Below are 21,848 nucleotides of genomic sequence, written 5' to 3' on the forward strand. Positions count from 1 at the left end.
CAAACAGTCTACGTTTTGATCGTTCCCTTGAAGACCAGTAGTAGTTTCCGATACACATCTGGGGGCATTCTGTAATGTGTGGACTATCAGAGTGTTGATGAAACACAGAAATAGCATCAGGAATGAATACAACAGTCACCATGCGCACTTTCCTCCATGGGAGTAATGTCTCAAACAGTCTACGCTTTGATCGTTCCCTGGAAGAAAAGTAATAGTTTCCGATGCACATCTGGGGGCATTCTGTAATGTGTGGACTATCAGAGTGTTGATGAAACACAGAAATTGCATCGGGATTGAGTACAACATTCGCCATGCGCACTTTCCCTCATGGGAGTAATGTCTCAAACATTCTAGTCTTTGATCGTTCCCTGGAAGACAAGTAGTAGTTTCCGATGCACATCTGGTGTCATTCTGTAATCTGTGGACTATCAGAGTGTTGATGAAACACAGAAATTGCATCGGGATTGAATACAACAGTCACCATGCGCACTTTCCTTCATGGGAGTAATGTCTCAAACAGTCTACGCTTTGATCGATCCCTGGGAGACCTGTAGTAGTTTCCGATGCACATCTGGACGCATTCTTTAATCTGTGGACTATCAGAGTGTTGATGAAACACAGAAATTGCATCGGGATTGAATACAACAGTCACCATGCGCACTTTCCTCCATGGGAGTAATGTCTCAAACAGTCTACAATTTGATCGTTCCCTGGAAGACTAGTAGTAGTTTCCGATGCACATCTGGGGGCATTCTGTAATGTGTGGACTATCAGTGTGTTGATGAAACACAGAAATTGCATCGGGATTGAATACAACAGTCACCATGCGCACTTTCCTCCATGGGAGTAATGTCTCAAACAGTCTACCCATTGATCGTTCCCTGCAAGACCAGTAGTAGTTTGCAATGCACATCTGGAGGCATTCTGTAATCTGTGGACCTTCAAGGTGTTGATGAAACACAGAAATTGCATCGGGATTGAATACAACAGTCGCCATGCGCTCTTTCCTCCATGGGAGTAATGTCTCAAACATTCTAGTCTTTGATCGTTCCCTGAAAGACAAGTAGTAATTTCCGATGCACATCTATAGGCATTCTGTAATGTGTGGACCTTCAAAGTGTTGATGAAACACAGGAATTGCCGCGGGATTGAATACAACAGTCACCATGCACACTTTCCTCCATGGGAGTAATGTCTCAAACAGTCTACGCTTTGATCGTTCCCTGCAAGACCAGTAGTGGTTTCCGATGCACATCTGGAGGCATTCTGTAATCTTTGGACCTTCAAAGTGTTGATGAAACACAGAAATTGCCGCGGGATTCAATACAACAGTCACCATGCGCACTTTCCTCCATGGGAATAATGTCTCAAACAGTCTACGGTTTGAATGTTTCCTGGAGGGCCAGTAGTAGTTTCCGATGCCCATCTGGAGGCATTCTGTAATCTGTGGACCTTCAAATGGTTGATGAAAAACACAAATTTAATCGGGATCGAATAAAACAGTCACCATGCGCACTTTCCTCCATGGGAGTAATATCTCAGTCTACGCTTTGATCGTTCCCTGGAAGACCACTAGTAGTTTCCGATGCAAATCTTCTGACATTCTGTAATGTGTGGACTATCGGAGTGTTGATGAAACACAGAAATTTCATCAGGATTGAATACAACAGTCACCATGCGCACTTTCCTCCATGGGAGTAATGTCTCAAACAGTCTACGTTTTGATCGTTCCCTTGAAGACCAGTAGTAGTTTCCGATGCACATCTGGGGGCATTCTGTAATGTGTGGACTATCAGAGTGTTGATGAAACACAGAAATAGCATCAGGAATGAATACAACAGTCACCATGCGCACTTTCCTCCATGGGCGTAATGTCTCAAACAGTCTACGCTTTGATCGATCCCTGGGAGACCTGTAGTAGTTTCCGATGCACATCTGGAGGCATTCTGTAATGTGTGGACTATCAGAGTGTTGATGAAACATAGAAATTGCATCAGGAATGAATACAACAGTCACCATGCACACTTTCCTCCATGGGAGTAATTTCTCAAACAGTTTACGCTTTGATCGTTCCCTGGAAGACCAGTAGTAGTTTCCGATGCACATCTGTGGGCATTCTGTAATGTGTGGTCTATCAGAGTGTTGATGAAACACAGAAATTGCATCGGGATTGAATACAACAGTCACCATGCGCACTTTCCTCCATGGGAGTAATGTCTCAAACAGTCTACCCATTGATCGTTCCCTGCAAGACCAGTAGTAGTTTGCAATGCACATCTGGAGGCATTCTGTAATCTGTGGACCTTCAAAGTGTTGATGAAACACAGAAATTGCCGCGAGATTGAATACAACAGTCACCATGCGCACTTTCCTCCATGGGAGTAATGTCTCAAACAGTCTACGGTTTGATCGTTTCCTGGAGGACCACGAGTATTTTCCGATGCACATCTGGAGGCATTCTGTAATCTGTGGACCTTCAAGGTGTTGATGAAACACAGAAATTGCATCGGGATTGAATACAACATTCGCCATGCGCACATTCCTCCATGGGAGTAATGTCTCAAACAGTCTACGCTTTGATCGTTCCCTGGAAGACAAGTAGTAGTTTTCGATGCACATCTGGTGTCATTCTGTAATCTGTGGACCTTCAAAGTGTTGATGAAATACAGGAATTGTCTCAAGATTGAATACAACAGTCATCATGGGCATTTTCCTCCACGGGAGTAATGTCTCAAACAGTCTACGCTTTGATCGTTCCCTGCAAGACCAGTAGTAGTTTCCGATGCACATCTGGAGGCATTCTGTAATGTGTGGACCTTCAAAGTGTTGATGAAACACAGGAATTGCCGAGGGATTGAATACAACTGTCACCATGCGCACTTTCCTCCATGGGAATAATGTCTCAAACAGTCTACGCTTTGAACGTTTCCTGGAGGGCCGGTAGTAGTTTCCGATGCCCATCTGGAGGCATTCTGTAATCTGCGGACCTTCAAATTGTTGATGAAAAAGACAGAAATTGAATCGAGATCGAATAAAACAGTCACCATGCGCACTTTCATCCATGGGAGTAATATCTCAAACAGTCTACGGTTTGATCGATCCCTGGGAGACCTGTAGTAGTTTCCGATGCTCATCTGGATGCATTCTGTAATCTGTGGACTATCAGAGTGTTGATGAAAGACAGAAATTGCCGCGGGATTCAATACAACAGTCACCATGTGCACTTTCCTCCATGGGAATAATGTCTCAAACAGTCTACGGTTCTAACGTTTCCTGGAGGGCCAGTAGTAGTTTCCGATGACCATCTGGAGGCATTCTGTAATCTGTGGACCTTCAAATGGTTGATGAAAAACACAAATTTAATCGGGATCGAATAAAACAGTCACCATGCGCACTTTCCTCCATGGGAGTAATATCTCAGTCTACGCTTTGATCGTTCCCTGGAAGACCACTAGTAGTTTCCGATGCAAATCTTCTGACATTCTGTAATGTGTGGACTATCAGAGTGTTGATGAAACAAAGAAATTGCATCGGGATTAAATACAACAGTCACCATGCGCACTTTCCTCCATGGGAGTAATGTCTCAAACAGTCTACCCATTGATCGTTCCCTGCAAGACCAGTAGTAGTTTGCAGTGCACATCTGGAGGCATTCTGTAATCTGTGGACCTTCAATGTGTTGATGAAACACAGAAATTGCCGCGAGATTGAATACAACAGTCACCATGCGCACTTTCCTAGATGGGAGTAATGTCTCAAACAGTCTACGCTTTGATCGTTTCCTGGAGGACCACTAGTATTTTCCGATGCACATCTGGAGGCATTCTGTAATCTGTGGACCTTCAAAGTGTTGATGAAATACAGAAATTGCCTCAAGATTGAATACAACAGTCATCATGGGCATTTTCCTCCACGGGAGTAATGTCTCAAACAGTCTACGCTTTGATCGTTCCCTGCAAGACCAGTAGTAGTTTCCGATGCACATCTGGAGGCATTCTGTAATGTGTGGACCTTCAAAGTGTTGATGAAACACAGGAATTGCCGCGGGATCGAATACAACTGTCACCATGCGCACTTTCCTCCATGGGAGTAATGTCTCAAACAGTCTACGCTTTGAACGTTTCCTGGAGGGCCAGTAGTAGTTTCCGATGCCCATCTGGAGGCATTCTGTAATCTGTGGACCTTCAAGGTGTTGATGAAACACAGAAATTGCATCGGGATTGAATACAACATTCGCCATGCGCACTTTCATCCATGGGAGTAATATCTCAAACAGTCTACGCTTTGATCGTTCCCTGGAAGACCACTAGTAGTTTCCGATGCAAATCTTCTGACATTCTGTAATGTGTGGACTATCGGAGTGTTGATGAGACACAGAAATTGCATCAGGATTGAATACAACAGTCAGCATGCGCACTTTCCTCCATGGGAGTAATATCTCAGTCTACGCTTTGATCGTTCCCTGGAAGACCACTAGTAGTTTCCGATGCAAATCTTCTGACATTCTGTAATGTGTGGACTATCGGAGTGTTGATGAAACACAGAAATTTCATCAGGATTGAATACAACAGTCACCATGCGCACTTTCCTCCATGGGAGTAATGTCTCAAACAGTCTACGTTTTGATCGTTCCCTTGAAGACCAGTAGTAGTTTCCGATGCACATCTGGGGGCATTCTGTAATGTGTGGACTATCAGAGTGTTGATGAAACACAGAAATAGCATCAGGAATGAATACAACAGTCACCATGCGCACTTTCCTCCATGGGAGTAATGTCTCAAACAGTCTACGCTTTGATCGTTACCTGGAAGAAAAGTAGTAGTTTCCGATGCACATCTGGGGGCATTCTGTAATGTGTGGACTATCAGAGTGTTGATGAAACACAGAAATTGCATCGGGATTGAATACAACAGTCACCATGCGCACTTTCCTCCATGGGAGTAATGTCTCAAACAGTCTACCCATTGATCGTACCCTGCAAGACCAGTAGTAGTTTGCAATGCACATCTGGAGGCATTCTGTAATCTGTGGACCTTCAAAGTGTTGATGAAACACAGAAATTGCCGCGAGATTGAATACAACAGTCACCATGCGCACTTTCTTCCATGGGAGTAATATGTCAAACAGTCTACGCTTTGATCGTTCAATGCAAGACCAGTAGTAGTTTCCGATGCACATCTGGAGGCATTCTGTAATCTGTTGACCTTCAAGGTGTTGATGAAACACAGAAATTGCATCGGGATTGAATACAACAGTCACCATGCGCACTTTCCTCCATGGGAATAATGTCTCAAAGAGTCTACGCTTTGAACGTTTCCTGGAGGGCCAGTAGTAGTTTCCGATGCCCATCTGGAGGCATTCTGTAATCTGCAGACCTTCAAATTGTTGATGAAAAAGACAGAGATTGAATCGAGATCGAATAAAACAGTCACCATGCGCACTTTCATCCATGGGAGTAATATCTCAAACAGTCTACGCTTTGATCGTTCCCAGGAAGACCACTAGTAGTTTCCGATGCAAATCTTCTGACATTCTGTAATGTGTGGACTATCGGAGTGTTGATGAAACACAGATATTGCATCAGGATTGAATACAACAGTCACCATGCGCACTTTCCTCCATGGGAGTAATGTCTCAAACAGTCTACGCTTTGATCGATCCCTGGGAGACCTGTAGTAGTTTCCGATGCACATCTGGAGGCATTCTGTAATGTGTGGACTATCAGAGTGTTGATGAAACATAGAAATTGCATCAGGAATGAATACAACAGTCACCATGCGCACTTTCCTCCATGGGAGTAATTTCTCAAACAGTTTACGCTTTGATCGTTCCCTGGAAGACCAGTAGTAGTTTCCGATGCACATCTGTGGGCATTCTGTAATGTGTGGTCTATCAGAGTGTTGATGAAACACAGAAATTGCATCGGGATTGAATACAACAGTCACCATGCGCACTTTCCTCCATGGGAGTAATGTCTCAAACAGTCTACCCATTGATCGTTCCCTGCAAGACCAGTAGTAGTTTGCAATGCACATCTGGAGGCATTCTGTAATCTGTGGACCTTCAAAGTGTTGATGAAACACAGAAATTGCCGCGAGATTGAATACAACAGTCACCATGCGCACTTTCCTCCATGGGAGTAATGTCTCAAACAGTCTACGCTTTGATCGTTTCCTGGAGGACCACGAGTATTTTCCGATGCACATCTGGAGGCATTCTGTAATCTGTGGACCTTCAAGGTGTTGATGAAACACAGAAATTGCATCGGGATTGAACACAACATTCGCCATGCGCAATTTCCTCCATGGGAGTAATGTCTCAAACAGTCTACGCTTTGATCGTTCCCTGGAAGACAAGTAGTAGTTTTCGATGCACATCTGGTGTCATTCTGTAATCTGTGGACCTTCAAAGTGTTGATGAAATACAGGAATTGCCTCAAGATTGAATACAACAGTCATCATGGGCATTTTCCTCCACGGGAGTTATGTCTCAAACAGTCTACGCTTTGATCGTTCCCTGCAAGACCAGTAGTAGTTTCCGATGCACATCTGGAGGCATTCTGTAATGTGTGGACCTTCAAAGTGTTGATGAAACACAGGAATTGCCGCGGGATTGAATACAACTGCCACCATGCGCACTTTCCTCCATGGGAATAATATCTCAAACAGTCTACGCTTTGAACGTTTCCTGGAGGGCCGGTAGTAGTTTCCGATGCCCATCTGGAGGCATTCTGTAATCTGTGGACCTTCAAATTGTTGATGAAAAACACAGAAATTGAATCGAGATCGAATAAAACAGTCACCATGCGCACTTTCATCCATGGGAGTAATATCTCAAACAGTCTACGCTTTGATCGTTCCCTGGAAGACCACTAGTATTTTCCGATGCAAATCTTCTGACATTCTGTAATGTGTGGACTATCGGAGTGTTGATGAAACACAGAAATAGCATCAGGATTGAGTACAACAGTCACCATGCGCACTTTCCTCCATGGTAGTAATGTCTCAAACAGTCTACGCTTTGATCGATCCCTGGGAGACCTGTAGTAGTTTCCGATGCTCATCTGGAGGCATTCTGTAATCTGTGGACTATCAGAGTGTTGATGAAAGACAGAAATTGCCGCGGGATTCAATACAACAGTCACCATGCGCACTTTCCTCCATGGGAATAATGTCTCAAACAGTCTACGGTTCGAACGTTTCCTGGAGGGCCAGTAGTAGTTTCCGATGCCCATCTGGAGGCATTCTGTAATCTGTGGACCTTCAAATGGTTGATGAAAAACACAAATTTAATCGGGATCGAATAAAACAGTCACCATGCGCACTTTCCTCCATGGGAGTAATATCTCAGTCTACGCTTTGATCGTTCCCTGGAAGACCACTAGTAGTTTCCGATGCAAATCTTCTGACATTCTGTAATGTGTGGACTATCAGAGTGTTGATGAAACAAAGAAATTGCATCGGGATTGAATACAACAGTCACCATGCGCACTTTCCTCCATGGGATTAATGTCTCAAACAGTCTACGCTTTGATCGTTCCCTGCAAGACCAGTAGTAGTTTCCGATGCACATCTGGAGGCATTCTGTAATGTGTGGACCTTCAAAGTGTTGATGAAACACAGGAATTGCCGCGGGATTGAATACAACTGTCACCATGCGCACTTTCCTCAATGGGAGTAATGTCTCAAACAGTCTACGCTTTGAAAGTTTCCTGGAGGGCCAGTAGTAGTTTCCGATGCCCATCTGGAGGCATTCTGTAATCTGTGGACCTTCAAGGTATTGATGAAACACAGAAATTGCATCGGGATTGAATACAACATTCGCCATGCGCACTTTCAGCCATGGGAGTAATATCTCAAACAGTCTACGCTTTGATCGTTCCCTGGAAGACCACTAGTAGTTTCCAATGCAAATCTTCTGACATTCTGTAATGTGTGGACTATCGGAGTGTTGATGAGACACAGAAATTGCATCAGGATTGAATACAACAGTCAGCATGCGCACTTTCCTCCATGGGAGTAATATCTCAGTCTACGCTTTGATCGTTCCCTGGAAGACCACTAGTAGTTTCCGATGCAAATCTTCTGACATTCTGTAATGTGTGGACTATCGGAGTGTTGATGAAACACAGAAATTTTATCAGGATTGAATACAACAGTCACCATGCGCACTTTCCTCCATGGGAGTAATGTCTCAAACAGTCTACGTTTTGATCGTTCCCTTTAAGACCAGTACTAGTTTCCGATGCACATCTGGGGGCATTCTGTAATGTGTGGACTATCAGAGTGTTGATGAAACACAGAAATAGCATCAGGAATGAATACAACAGTCACCATGCGCACTTTCCTCCATGGGAGTAATGTCTCAAACTGTCTACGCTTTGATCGTTCCCTGGAAGAAAAGTAGTAGTTTCCGATGCACATCTGGGGGCATTCTGTAATGTGTGGACTATCAGAGTGTTGATGAAACACAGAAATTGCATCGGGATTGAATACAACAGTCACCATGCGCACTTTCCTCCATGGGAGTAATGTCTCAAACAGTCTACCCATTGATCGTTCCCTGCAAGACCAGTAGTAGTTTGCAATGCACATCTGGAGGCATTCTGTAATCTGTGGACCTTCAAAGTGTTGATGAAACACAGAAATTGCCGCGAGATTGAATACAACAGTCACCATGCGCACTTTCATCCATGGGAGTAATGTCTCAAATAGTCTACGCTTTGATCGTTTCCTGGAGGACCAGTAGTATTTTCCGATGCACATCTGGAGGCATTCTGTAATCTGTTGACCTTCAAGGTGTTGATGAAACACAGAAATTGCATCGGGATTGAATACAACAGTCGCCATGCGCACTTTCCTCCATGGGAATAATGTCTCAAAGAGTCTACGCTTTGAACGTTTCCTGGAGGTCCAGTAGTAGTTTCCGATGCCCATCTGGAGGCATACTGTAATCTGCGGACCTTCAAATTGTTGATGAAAAAGACAGAAATTGAATCGAGATCGAATAAAACAGTCACCATGCGCACTTTCATCCATGGGAGTAATATCTCAAACAGTCTACACTTTGATCGTTCCCAGGAAGACCACTAGTAGTTTCCGATGCAAATCTTCTGACATTCTGTAATGTGTGGACTATCGGAGTGTTGATGAAACACAGATATTGCATCAGGATTGAATACAACAGTCACCATGCGCACTTTCCTCCATGGGAGTAATGTCTCAAACAGTCTACAATTGATCGATCCCTGGGAGACCTGTAGTAGTTTCCGATTCACATCTGGAGGCATTCTGTAATCTGTGGACCTTCAAAGTGTTGATGAAATACAGAAATTGCCTCAAGATTGAATACAACAGTCATCATGGGCATTTTCCTCCACGGGAGTAATGTCTCAAACAGTCTACGCTTTGATCGTTCCCTGCAAGACCAGTAGTAGTTTCCGATGCACATCTTTAGGCATTCTGTAATGTGTGGACCTTCAAAGTGTTGATGAAACACAGAAATTGCCGCGAGATTGAATACAACAGTCACCATGCGCACTTTCCTCCATGGGAGTAATGTCTCAAACAGTCTACCCATTGATCGTTATCTGCAAGACCAGTAGTATTTTGCAATGCACATCTGGAGGCATTCTGTAATCTGTGGACCTTCACAGTGTTGATGAAACACAGAAATTGCCGCGAGATTGAATACAACAGTCACCATGCGCACTTTCCTCCATGGGAGTAATGTCTCAAACAGTCTACGCTTTGATCGTTTCCTGGAGGACCACTAGTATTTTCCGATGCACATCTGGAGGCATTCTGTAATCTGTGGACCTTCAAAGTGTTGATGAAATACAGAAATTGCCTCAAGATTGAATACAACAGTCATCATGGGCATTTTCCTCCACGGGAGTAATGTCTCAAACAGTCTACGCTTTGATCGTTCCCTGCAAGACCAGTAGTAGTTTCCGATGCACATCTTTAGGCATTCTGTAATGTGTGGACCTTCAAAGTGTTGATGAAACACAGGAATTGCCGCGGGATTGAATACAACTGTCACCATGCGCACTTTCCTCCATGGGAGTAATGTCTCAAACAGTCTACCCATTGATCGTTCCCTGCAAGACCAGTAGTATTTTGCAATGCACATCTGGAGGCATTCTGTAATCTGTGGACCTTCACAGTGTTGATGAAACACAGAAATTGCCGCGAGATTGAATACAACAATCACCATGCGAACTTTCCTCCATGGGAGTAATGTCTCAAACAGTCTCCGCTTTGAACGTTTCCTGGAGTGCCGGTAGTAGTTTCCGATGCCCATCTGGAGGCATTCTGTAATCTGTGGACCTTCAAATTGTTGATTAAAAACACAGAAATTGAATCGAGATCGAATAAAACAGTCACCATGCGCACTTTCATCCATGGGAGTAATATCTCAAACAGTCTACGCTTTGATCGTTCCCTGGATGACCACTAGTAGTTTCCGATGCACATCTTTAGGCATTCTGTAATGTGTGGACCTTCAAAGTGTTGATGAAACACAGGAATTGCCGCGGGATTGAATACAACTGTCACCATGCGCACTTTCCTCCATGGGAGTAATGTCTCAAACAGTCTACCCATTGATCGTTCCCTGCAAGACCAGTAGTATTTTGCAATGCACATCTGGAGGCATTCTGTAATCTGTGGACCTTCACAGTGTTGATGAAACACAGAAATTGCCGCGAGATTGAATACAACAATCACCATGCGAACTTTCCTCCATGGGAGTAATGTCTCAAACAGTCTCCGCTTTGAACGTTTCCTGGAGTGCCGGTAGTAGTTTCCGATGCCCATCTGGAGGCATTCTGTAATCTGTGGACCTTCAAATTGTTGATTAAAAACACAGAAATTGAATCGAGATCGAATAAAACAGTCACCATGCGCACTTTCATCCATGGGAGTAATATCTCAAACAGTCTACGCTTTGATCGTTCCCTGGATGACCACTAGTAGTTTCCGATGCAAATCTTCTGACATTCCGTAATGTGTGGACTATCGGAGTGTTGATGAAACACAGAAATTGCATCAGGATTGAGTACAACAGTCACCATGCGCACTTTCCTCCATGGGAGTAATGTCTCAAACAGTCTACGCTTTGATCGTTTCCTGGAGGACCACTAGTATTTTCCGATGCACATCTGGAGGCATTCTGTAATGTGTGGTCTATCAGAGTGTTGATGAAACACAGAAATTGCATCGGGATTGAATACAACAGTCACCATGCGCACTTTCCTCCATGGGAGTAATGTCTCAAACAGTCTACCCATTGATCGTTCCCTGCAAGACCAGTAGTATTTTGCAATGCACATCTGGAGGCATTCTGTAATCTGTGGACCTTCACAGTGTTGATGAAACACAGAAATTGCCGCGAGATTGAATACAACAGTCACCATGCGCACTTTCCTCCATGGGAGTAATGTCTCAAACAGTCTACGCTTTGATCGTTTCCTGGAGGACCACTAGTATTTTCCGATGCACATCTGGAGGCATTCTGTAATCTGTGGACCTTCAAAGTGTTGATGAAATACAGAAATTGCCTCAAGATTGAATACAACAGTCATCATGGGCATTTTCCTCCACGGGAGTAATGTCTCAAACAGTCTACGCTTTGATCGTTCCCTGCAAGACCAGTAGTAGTTTCCGATGCACATCTTTAGGCATTCTGTAATGTGTGGACCTTCAAAGTGTTGATGAAACACAGGAATTGCCGCGGGATTGAATACAACTGTCACCATGCGCACTTTCCTCCATGGGAGTAATGTCTCAAACAGTCTACCCATTGATCGTTCCCTGCAAGACCAGTAGTATTTTGCAATGCACATCTGGAGGCATTCTGTAATCTGTGGACCTTCACAGTGTTGATGAAACACAGAAATTGCCGCGAGATTGAATACAACAATCACCATGCGAACTTTCCTCCATGGGAGTAATGTCTCAAACAGTCTCCGCTTTGAACGTTTCCTGGAGTGCCGGTAGTAGTTTCCGATGCCCATCTGGAGGCATTCTGTAATCTGTGGACCTTCAAATTGTTGATTAAAAACACAGAAATTGAATCGAGATCGAATAAAACAGTCACCATGCGCACTTTCATCCATGGGAGTAATATCTCAAACAGTCTACGCTTTGATCGTTCCCTGGATGACCACTAGTAGTTTCCGATGCAAATCTTCTGACATTCCGTAATGTGTGGACTATCGGAGTGTTGATGAAACACAGAAATTGCATCAGGATTGAGTACAACAGTCACCATGCGCACTTTCCTCCATGGGAGTAATGTCTCAAACAGTCTACGCTTTGATCGATCCCTGGGAGACCTGTAGTAGTTTCCGATGCACATCTGGAGGCATTCTGTAATCTGTGGACTATCAGAGTGTTGATGAAAGACAGAAATTGCCGCGGGATTCCATACAACAGTCACCATGCGCACTTTCCTCCATGGGAATAATGTCTCAAACAGTCTACGGTTTGAACGTTTCCTGGAGGGCCAGTAGTAGTTTCCGATGCCCATCTGGAGGCATACTGTAATCTGTGGACCTTCAAATGGTTGATGAAAAACACAAATTTAATCGGGATCGAATAAAACAGTCACCATGCGCACTTTCCTCCATGGGAGTAATATCTCAGTCTACGCTTTGATCGTTCCCTGGAAGACCACTAGTAGTTTCCGATGCAAATCTTCTGACATTCTGTAATGTGTGGACTATCAGAGTGTTGATGAAACAAAGAAATTGCATCGGGATTGAATACAACAGTCTGCATGCGCACTTTCCTCCATAGGAGTAATGTCTCAAACAGTCCACCCATTGATCGTTCCCTGCAAGACCAGTAGTAGTTTGCAATGCACATCTGGAGGCATTCTGTAATCTGTGGACCTTCAAAGTGTTGATGAAACACAGAAATTTCCGCGAGATTGAATACAACAGTCACCATGCGCACTTTCCTCCATGGGAGTAATGTCTCAACCAGTCTACGCTTTGATCGTTTCCTGGAGGACCACTAGTATTTTCGATGCACATCTGGAGGCATTCTGTAATCTGTGGACCTTCAAAGTGTTGATGAAATACAGAAATTGCCTCAAGATTGAATACAACAGTCATCATGGGCATTTTCCTCCACCGGAGTAATGTGTCAAAGAGTCTACGCTTTGATCGTTCCCTGCAAGACCAGTAGTAGTTTCCGATGCACATCTGGAGGCATTCTGTAATGTGTGGACCTTCAAAGTGTTGATGAAACACAGGAATTGCCGCGGGATTGAATACAACTGTCACCATGCGCACTTTCATCCATGGGAGTAATATCTCAAACAGTCTACGCTTTGATCATTCCCTGGAAGACCACTAGTAGTTTCCGATGCAAATCTTCTGACATTCTGTAATGTGTGGACTATCGGAGCGTTGATGAAACACAGAAATTGCATCAGGATTGAGTACAACAGTCACCATGAGCACTTTCCTCCATGGGAGTAATGTCTCAAACAGTCTACGCTTTGATCGATCCCTGGGAGACCTGTAGTAGTTTCCGATGCACATCTGGAGGCATTCTGTAATCTGTGGACTATCAGAGTGTTGATGAAAGACAGAAATTGCCGCGGGATTCAATACAACAGTCACCATGCGCACTTTCCTCCATGGGAATAATGTTTCAAACAGTCTACGGTTTGAACGTTTCCTGGAGGGCCAGAAGTAGTTTCCGATGCCCATCTGGAGGCATTCTGTAATCTGTGGACCTTCAAATGGTTGATGAAAAACACAAATTTAATCGGGATCGAATAAAACAGTCACCATGCGCACTTTCCTCCATGGGAGTAATATCCCAGTCTACGCTTTGATCGTTCCCTGGAAGACCACTAGTAGTTTCCGATGCAAATCTGCTGACATTCTGTAATGTGTGGACTATCAGAGTGTTGATGACACATAGAAATTGCATCGGGATTGAATACAACATTCACCATGTGCACTTTCCTCCATGGGAGTAATGTCTCAAACAGTCTACGTTTTGATCGTTCCCTTGAAGACCAGTAGTAGTTTCCGATGCACATCTGGTTGCATTCTGTAATGTGTGGACTATTAGAGTGTTGATGAAACACAGAAATAGCATCAGGAATGAATACAACAGTCACCATGCGCACTTTCCTCCATGGGAGTAATGTCTCAAACAGTCTACCCATTGATCGTTCCCTGCAAGACCAGTAGTAGTTTGCAATGCACATCTGGAGGCATTCTGTAATCTGTGGACCTGCAAAGTGTAGATGAAACACAGAAATTGCCGCGAGATTGAATACAACAGTCACCATGCGCACTTTCTTCCATGGGAGTAATGTCTCAAGCAGTCTACGCTTTGATCGTTTCCTGGAGGACCAGTAGTATTTTCCGATGCACATCTGGAGGCATTCTGAAATCTGTGGACCTTCAAGGTGTTGATGAAACACAGAAATTGCATCGGGATTGAGTACAACATTCGCCATGCGCACTTTCCTTCATGGGAGTAATGTCTCAAACAGTCTACGATTTGATCGTTCCCTGCAAGACCAGTAGTAGCTTCCGTTGCACATGTGGAGGCATTCTGTAATCTGTGGACCTTCAAAGTGTTGATGAAATACAGAAATTGCCTCAAGATTGAAAACAACAGTCATCATGGGCATTTTCCTCCATGGGAGTAATGTCTCGAACAGTCTACGCTTTGATCGTTCCCTGCAAGACCAGTAGTAGTTTCCGATGCACATCTGGAGGCATTCTGTAATGTGTGGACCTTCAAAGTGTTGATGAAACACAGGAATTGCCGCGGGATTGAATACAACAGTCACCATGCGCACTTTCCTCCATGGGAGTAATGTCTCAAACAGTCTACGCTTTGAACGTTTCCTGGAGGGCCAGTAGTAGTTTCCGATGCCCATCTGGAGGCATTCTGTAATCTGCGGACCTTCAAATTGTTGATGAAAAACACAGAAATTGAATCGAGATCGAATAAAACAGTCACCATGCGCACTTTCATCCATGGGAGTAATTTCTCAAACAGTCTACGCTTTGATCGTTCCCAGGAAGACCACTAGTAGTTTCCGATGCAAATCTTCTGACATTCTGTAATGTGTGGACTATCGGAGTGTTGATGAAACACAGATATTGCATCAGGATTGAATACAACAGTCACCATGCGCACTTTCCTCCATGGGAGTAATGTCTCAAACAGTCTACGGTTTGATCGATCCCTGGGAGACCTGTAGTAGTTTCCGATGCACATCTGGAGGCATTCTGTAATCTGTGGACTATCAGAGTGTTGATGAGAGACAGATATTGGATCGGGATTCAGTACAACATTCACCATGTGCACTTTCCTCCATGGGAGTAATGTCTCAAACTGTCTACGCTTTGATCGTTGCCTGGAAGACCAGTAGTAGTTTCCGATGCACATCTGGGCGCATTCTGTAATGTGTGGACTATCAGAGTGTTGATGAAACATAGAAATTGCATCAGGAATGAATACAACAGTCATCATGCGCACTTTCCTCCATGCGAGTAATTTCTCAAACAGTTTACGCTTTGATCGTTCCCTGGAAGACCAGTAGTAGTTTCCGATGCACATCTGTGGGTATTCTGTAATGTGTGGTCTATCAGAGTGTTGATGAAACACAGCAATTGCATCGGGATTGAATACAACATTCGCCATGCGCACTTTCCTCCATGGGAGTAATGTCTCAAACAGTCTACGCTTTGATCGTTCCCTGGAAGACAAGTAGTAGTTTTCGATGCACATCTGGTGTCATTCTGTAATGTGTGGACTATCAGAGTGTTGATGAAACACAGAAAGTGCATCGGGCTTGAATACAACAGTCACCATGCGCACTTTCCTCCATGGGAGTAATGTCTCAAAGAGTCTACTTTTTGATCGTTTCCTGGAAGACCAGTAGTTGTTTCCGATGCACATCTGGAGGCATTCTGTAATCTTTGGACCTTCAAAGTGTTGATGAAACACAGAAATTGCATCGGGATTCAATACAACAGTCACCATGCGCACTTTCCTCCATGGGAGTAATGTCTCTAAGAGTCTACGCTTTGATCGTTCCCTCGAAGACCAGTGGTAGTTGCCGATGCACATCTGGAGGCATTCTGTAATCTTTGGACCTTCAAAGTGTTGATGAAACTCAGAAATTGCATCGGGATTGAATACAACAGTCACCATGCGCACTTTCCTCCATGGGAGGAATGTCTCAAACAGTCTACGGTTTGATCGTTTCCTGCAAGACCAGTAGTAGTTTCCGATGCATATCTGGAGGCATTCTGTAATCTGTGGACCTTCAAAATGTTGATGAAACACACAAATTACATCGGGATTGAATACAACTGTCACCATGCACACTTTCCTCCATGGGAGTAATGTCTCAAACAGTCTACGCTTTGATCGTTCCCTGGAAGACCACTAGTAGTTTTCGATGCACATCTGTAGGCATTCTGTAATCTGTGGACTATCAGAGTGTTGATGAAACACAGAAATTGCATCGGGATTGAATACAACAGTCATCATGCGCACTTTCCTCCATGGGAGTAATGTCTCAAACAGTCTACGCTTTGATCGTTCCCTGCAAGACCAGTAGTAGTTTCCGATGCACATCTGGAGGCATTCTGTAATCTGTGGACCTTCAAGGTGTTGATGAAACACAGAAATTGCATCGGGATTGAATACAACTGTCGCCATGCGCACTTTCCTCCATGGGAGTAATGTCTCAAACAGTCTACGCTTTGATCGTTTCCTGCAAGACCAGTAGTAGTTTCCGATGCACATCTGGTGTCATTCTGTAATCTGTGGACTATCAGAGTGTTGATGAAACACAGAAATTGCCGCGGGATTCAATACAACAGTCACTATACGCTCTTTCCTCCATGGGAATAATGTCTCAAACAGTCTAAGCTTTGAACGTTTCCTGGGGGGCCAGTAGTAGTTTCCGTTGCCCATCTGGAGGCATTCTGTAATCTGTGGACCTTCAAAGTGTTGATGAAACACTGAAATTGCCGCGAGATTGAATACAACAGTCACCATGCGCACTTTCCTCCATGGGAGTAATGTCTCAAACAGTCTACGCTTTGATTGTTCCCTGGAAGACCAGTAGTAGTTTCCGATGCACATCTGGGGGCATTCTGTAATGTGTGGACTATCAGAGTGTTGATGAAACACAGAAATTGCATCGGGATTGAATACAACAGTCTCCATGCGCACTTTCCTCCATGGGAGTAATTTCTCAAACAGTTTACGCTTTGCTCGTTCCCTGGAAGACCAGTAGTAGTTTCCGATGCACATCTGTGGGCATTCTGTAATGTGTGGTCTATCAGAGTGTTGATGAAACACAGAAATTGCATCGGGATTGAATACAACAGTCACCATGCGCACTTTCCTCCATGGGAGTAATGTCTCAAACAGTCTACCCATTGATCGTTCCCTGCAAGACCAGTAGTATTTTGCAATGCACATCTGGAGGCATTCTGTAATCTGTGGACCTTCACAGTGTTGATGAAACACAGAAATTGCCGCGAGATTGAATACAACAGTCACCATGCGCACTTTCCTCCATGGGAGTAATGTCTCAAACAGTCTACGCTTTGATCGTTTCCTGGAGGACCACTAGTATTTTCCGATGCACATCTGGAGGCATTCTGTAATCTGTGGACCTTCAAGGTGTTGATGAAACACAGAAATTGCATCGGGATTGAATACAACATTCGCCATGCGCACTTTCCTCCATGGGAGTAATGTCTCAAACAGTCTACGCTTTGATCGTTCCCTGGAAGACAAGTAGTAGTTTTCGATGCACATCTGGTGTCATTCTGTAATGTGTGGACTATCAGAGTGTTGATGAAACACAGAAAGCGCATCGGGATTGAATACAACAATCACCATGCGCTCTTTCCTTCATGGGAGTAATGTCTCTAACAGTCTACGCTTTGATCGTTCCCTGGAACACCAGTAGTAGTTTCCGATGCACATCTGGAGGCATTCTGTAATCTGTGGACCATCAAAGTGTTGATGAAATACAGAAATTGCCTCAAGATTGAATACAACAGTCATCATGGGCATTTTCCTCCACGGGAGTAATGTCTCAAACAGTCTACGCTTTGATCGTTCCCTGCAAGACCAGTAGTAGTTTCCGATGCACATCTGGAGGCATTCTGTAATGTGTGGACCTTCAAAGTGTTGATGAAACACATGAATTGCCGCGGGATTGAATACAACTGTCACCATGCGCACATTCCTCCATGGGAGTAATGTCTCAAACAGTCTCCGCTTTGAAAGTTTCCTGGAGTGCCGGTAGTAGTTTCCGATGCCCATCTGGAGGCATTCTGTAATCTGTGGACCTTCAAATTGTTGATGAAAAACACAGAAATTGAATCGAGATCGAATAAAACAGTCACCATGCGCACTTTCATCCATGGGAGTAATATCTCAAACAGTCTACGCTTTGATCGTTCCCTGGAAGACCACTAGTAGTTTCCGATGCAAATCTTCTGACATTCCGTAATGTGTGGACTATCGGAGTGTTGATGAAACACAGAAATTGCATCAGGATTGAGTACAACAGTCACCATGCGCACTTTCCTCCATGGGAGTAATGTCTCAAACAGTCTACGCTTTGGTCGATCCCTGGGAGACCTGTAGTAGTTTCCGATGCACATCTGGAGGCATTCTGTAATCTGTGGACTATCAGAGTGTTGATGAAAGACAGAAATTGCCGCGGGATTCCATACAACAGTCACCATGCGCACTTTCCTCCATGGGAATAATGTCTCAAACAGTCTACGGTTTGAACGTTTCCTGGAGGGCCAGTAGTAGTTTCCGATGCCCATCTGGAGGCATACTGTAATCTGTGGACCTTCAAATGGTTGATGAAAAACACAAATTTAATCGGGATCGAATAAAACAGTCACCATGCGCACTTTCCTCCATGGGAGTAATATCTCAGTCTACGCTTTGATCGTTCCCTGGAAGACCACTAGTAGTTTCCGATGCAAATCTTCTGACATTCTGTAATGTGTGGACTATCAGAGTGTTGATGAAACAAAGAAATTGCATCGGGATTGAATACAACAGTCTGCATGCGCACTTTCCTCCATGGGAGTAATGTCTCAAACAGTCTACCCATTGATCGTTCCCTGCAAGACCAGTAGTAGTTTGCAATGCACATCTGGAGGCATTCTGTAATCTGTGGACCTTCAAAGTGTTGATGAAACACAGAAATTGCCGCGAGATTGAATACAACAGTCACCATGCGCACTTTCCTCCATGGGAGTAATGTCTCAAACAGTCTACGCTTTGATCGTTTCCTGGAGGACCACTAGTATTTTCCGATGCACATCTGGAGGCATTCTGTAATCTGTGGACCTTCAAAGTGTTGATGAAATACAGAAATTGCCTCAAGATTGAATACAACAGTCATCATGGGCATTTTCCTCCACGGGAGTAATGTCTCAAACAGTCTACGCTTTGATCGTTCCCTGCAAGACCAGTAGTAGTTTCCGATGCACATCTGGAGGCATTCTGTAATGTGTGGACCTTCAAAGTGTTGATGAAACACAGGAATTGCCGCGGGATTGAATACAACTGTCACCATGCGCACTTTCATCCATGGGAGTAATATCTCAAACAGTCTACGCTTTGATCATTCCCTGGAAGACCACTAGTAGTTTCCGATGCAAATCTTCTGACATTCTGTAATGTGTGGACTATCGGAGTGTTGATGAAACACAGAAATTGCATCAGGATTGAGTACAACAGTCACCATGAGCACTTTCCTCCATGGGAGTAATGTCTCAAACAGTCTACGCTTTGATCGGTTCCTGGGAGACCTGTAGTAGTTTCCGATGCACATCTGGAGGCATTCTGTAATCTGTGGACTATCAGAGTGTTGATGAAAGACAGAAATTGCCGCGGGATTCAATACAACTGTCACCATGCGCACTTTCCTCCATGGGAATAATGTCTCAAACAGTCTATGGTTTGAACGTTTCCTGGAGGGCCAGAAGTAGTTTCCGATGCCCATCTGGAGGCATTCTGTAATCTGTGGACCTTCAAATGGTTGATGAAAAACACAAATTTAATCGGGATCGAATAAAACAGTCACCATGCGCACTTTCCTCCATGGGAGTAATATCCCAGTCTACGCTTTGATCGTTCCCTGGAAGACCACTAGTAGTTTCCGATGCAAATCTTCTGACATTCTGTAATGTGTGGACTATCAGAGTGTTGATGAAACATAGAAATTGCATCGGGATTGAATACAAGAGTCACCATGTGCACTTTCCTCCATGGGAGTAATGTCTCAAACAGTCTACGTTTTGATCGTTCCCTTGAAGACCAGTAGTAGTTTCCGATGCACATCTGGTTGCATTCTGTAATGTGTGGACCATTAGAGTGTTGATGAAACACAGAAATAGCATCAGGAATGAATACAACAGTCACCATGCGCACTTTCCTCCATGGGAGTAATGTCTCAAACAGTCTACGCCTTGATCGTTCACTGGAAGAAAAGTAGTAGTTTCCGATGCACATCTGGGGGCATTCTGTAATGTGTGGACTATCAGAGTGTTGATGAAACACAGAAATTGCATCGGGATTGAATACAACAGTCACCATGCGCACTTTCCTCCATGGGAGTAATGTCTAAAACAGTCTACCCATTGATCGTTCCCTGCAAGACCAGTAGTAGTTTGCAATGCACATCTGGAGGCATTCTGTAATCTGTGGACCTGCAAAGTGTTGATGAAACACAGAAATTGCCGCGAGATTGAATACAACAGTCACCATGCGCACTTTCTTCCATGGGAGTAATGTCTCAAGCAGTCTACGCTTTGATCGTTTCCTGGAGGACCAGTAGTATTTTCCGATGCACATCTGGAGGCATTCTGAAATCTGTGGACCTTCAAGGTGTTGATGAAACACAGAAATTGCATCGGGATTTAGTACAACAGTCGCCATGCGCACTTTCCCACATGGGAGTAATGTCTCAAATATTCTAGTCTTTGATCGTTCCCTGGAAGACAAGTAGTAGTTTCCGATGCACATCTGGTGTCATTCTGTAATCTGTGGACTATCAGAGTGTTGATGAAACACAGAAATTGCATCGGGATTGAATACAACATTCGCCATGCGCACTTTCCTCCATGGGAGTAATGTCTCAAACAGTCTACGCTTTGATCGTTCCCTGGAAGACAAGTAGTAGTTTTCGATGCACATCTGGAGGCATTCTGTAATCTGTGGATCTTCAAAGTGTTGATGAAATACAGAAATTGCCTCAAGATTGAATACAACAGTCATCATGGGCATTTTCCTCCACGGCAGTAATGTCTAGAACAGTCTACGCTTTAATCGTTCCCTGCAAGACCAGTAGTAGTTTCCGATGCACATCTGGAGGCATTCTGTAATGTGTGGACCTTCAAAGTGTTGATGAAACACAGGAATTGCCGCGGGATTGAATACAACTGTCACCATGCGCACTTTCCTCCATGGGAGTAAAGTCTCAGACAGTTTACGCTTTGATCGTTCCCTGGAAGACCAGTAGTAGTTTCCGATGCACATCAGTGGGCACTCTGTAATATTTTGACTATCAGAGTGTTGATGAAACACAGAAATTGCATCGGGGTTGAATACAACATTCGCCATGCGCACTTTCCTCCATGGGAGTAATGTCACAAACAGTCTACGATTTGATCGTTCCCTGCAAGACCAGTAGTAGTTTCCGATGCACATCTGGAGGCATTCTGTAATCTGTGGACCTTCAAAGTGTTGATGAAATACAGGTATTGCCTCAAGATTGAATACAACAGTCATCATGGGCATTTT

This window comes from Schistocerca gregaria, chromosome 8, assembly GCF_023897955.1.
Source record: "Schistocerca gregaria isolate iqSchGreg1 chromosome 8, iqSchGreg1.2, whole genome shotgun sequence".
Lineage (NCBI taxonomy): Eukaryota > Metazoa > Arthropoda > Insecta > Orthoptera > Acrididae > Schistocerca > Schistocerca gregaria.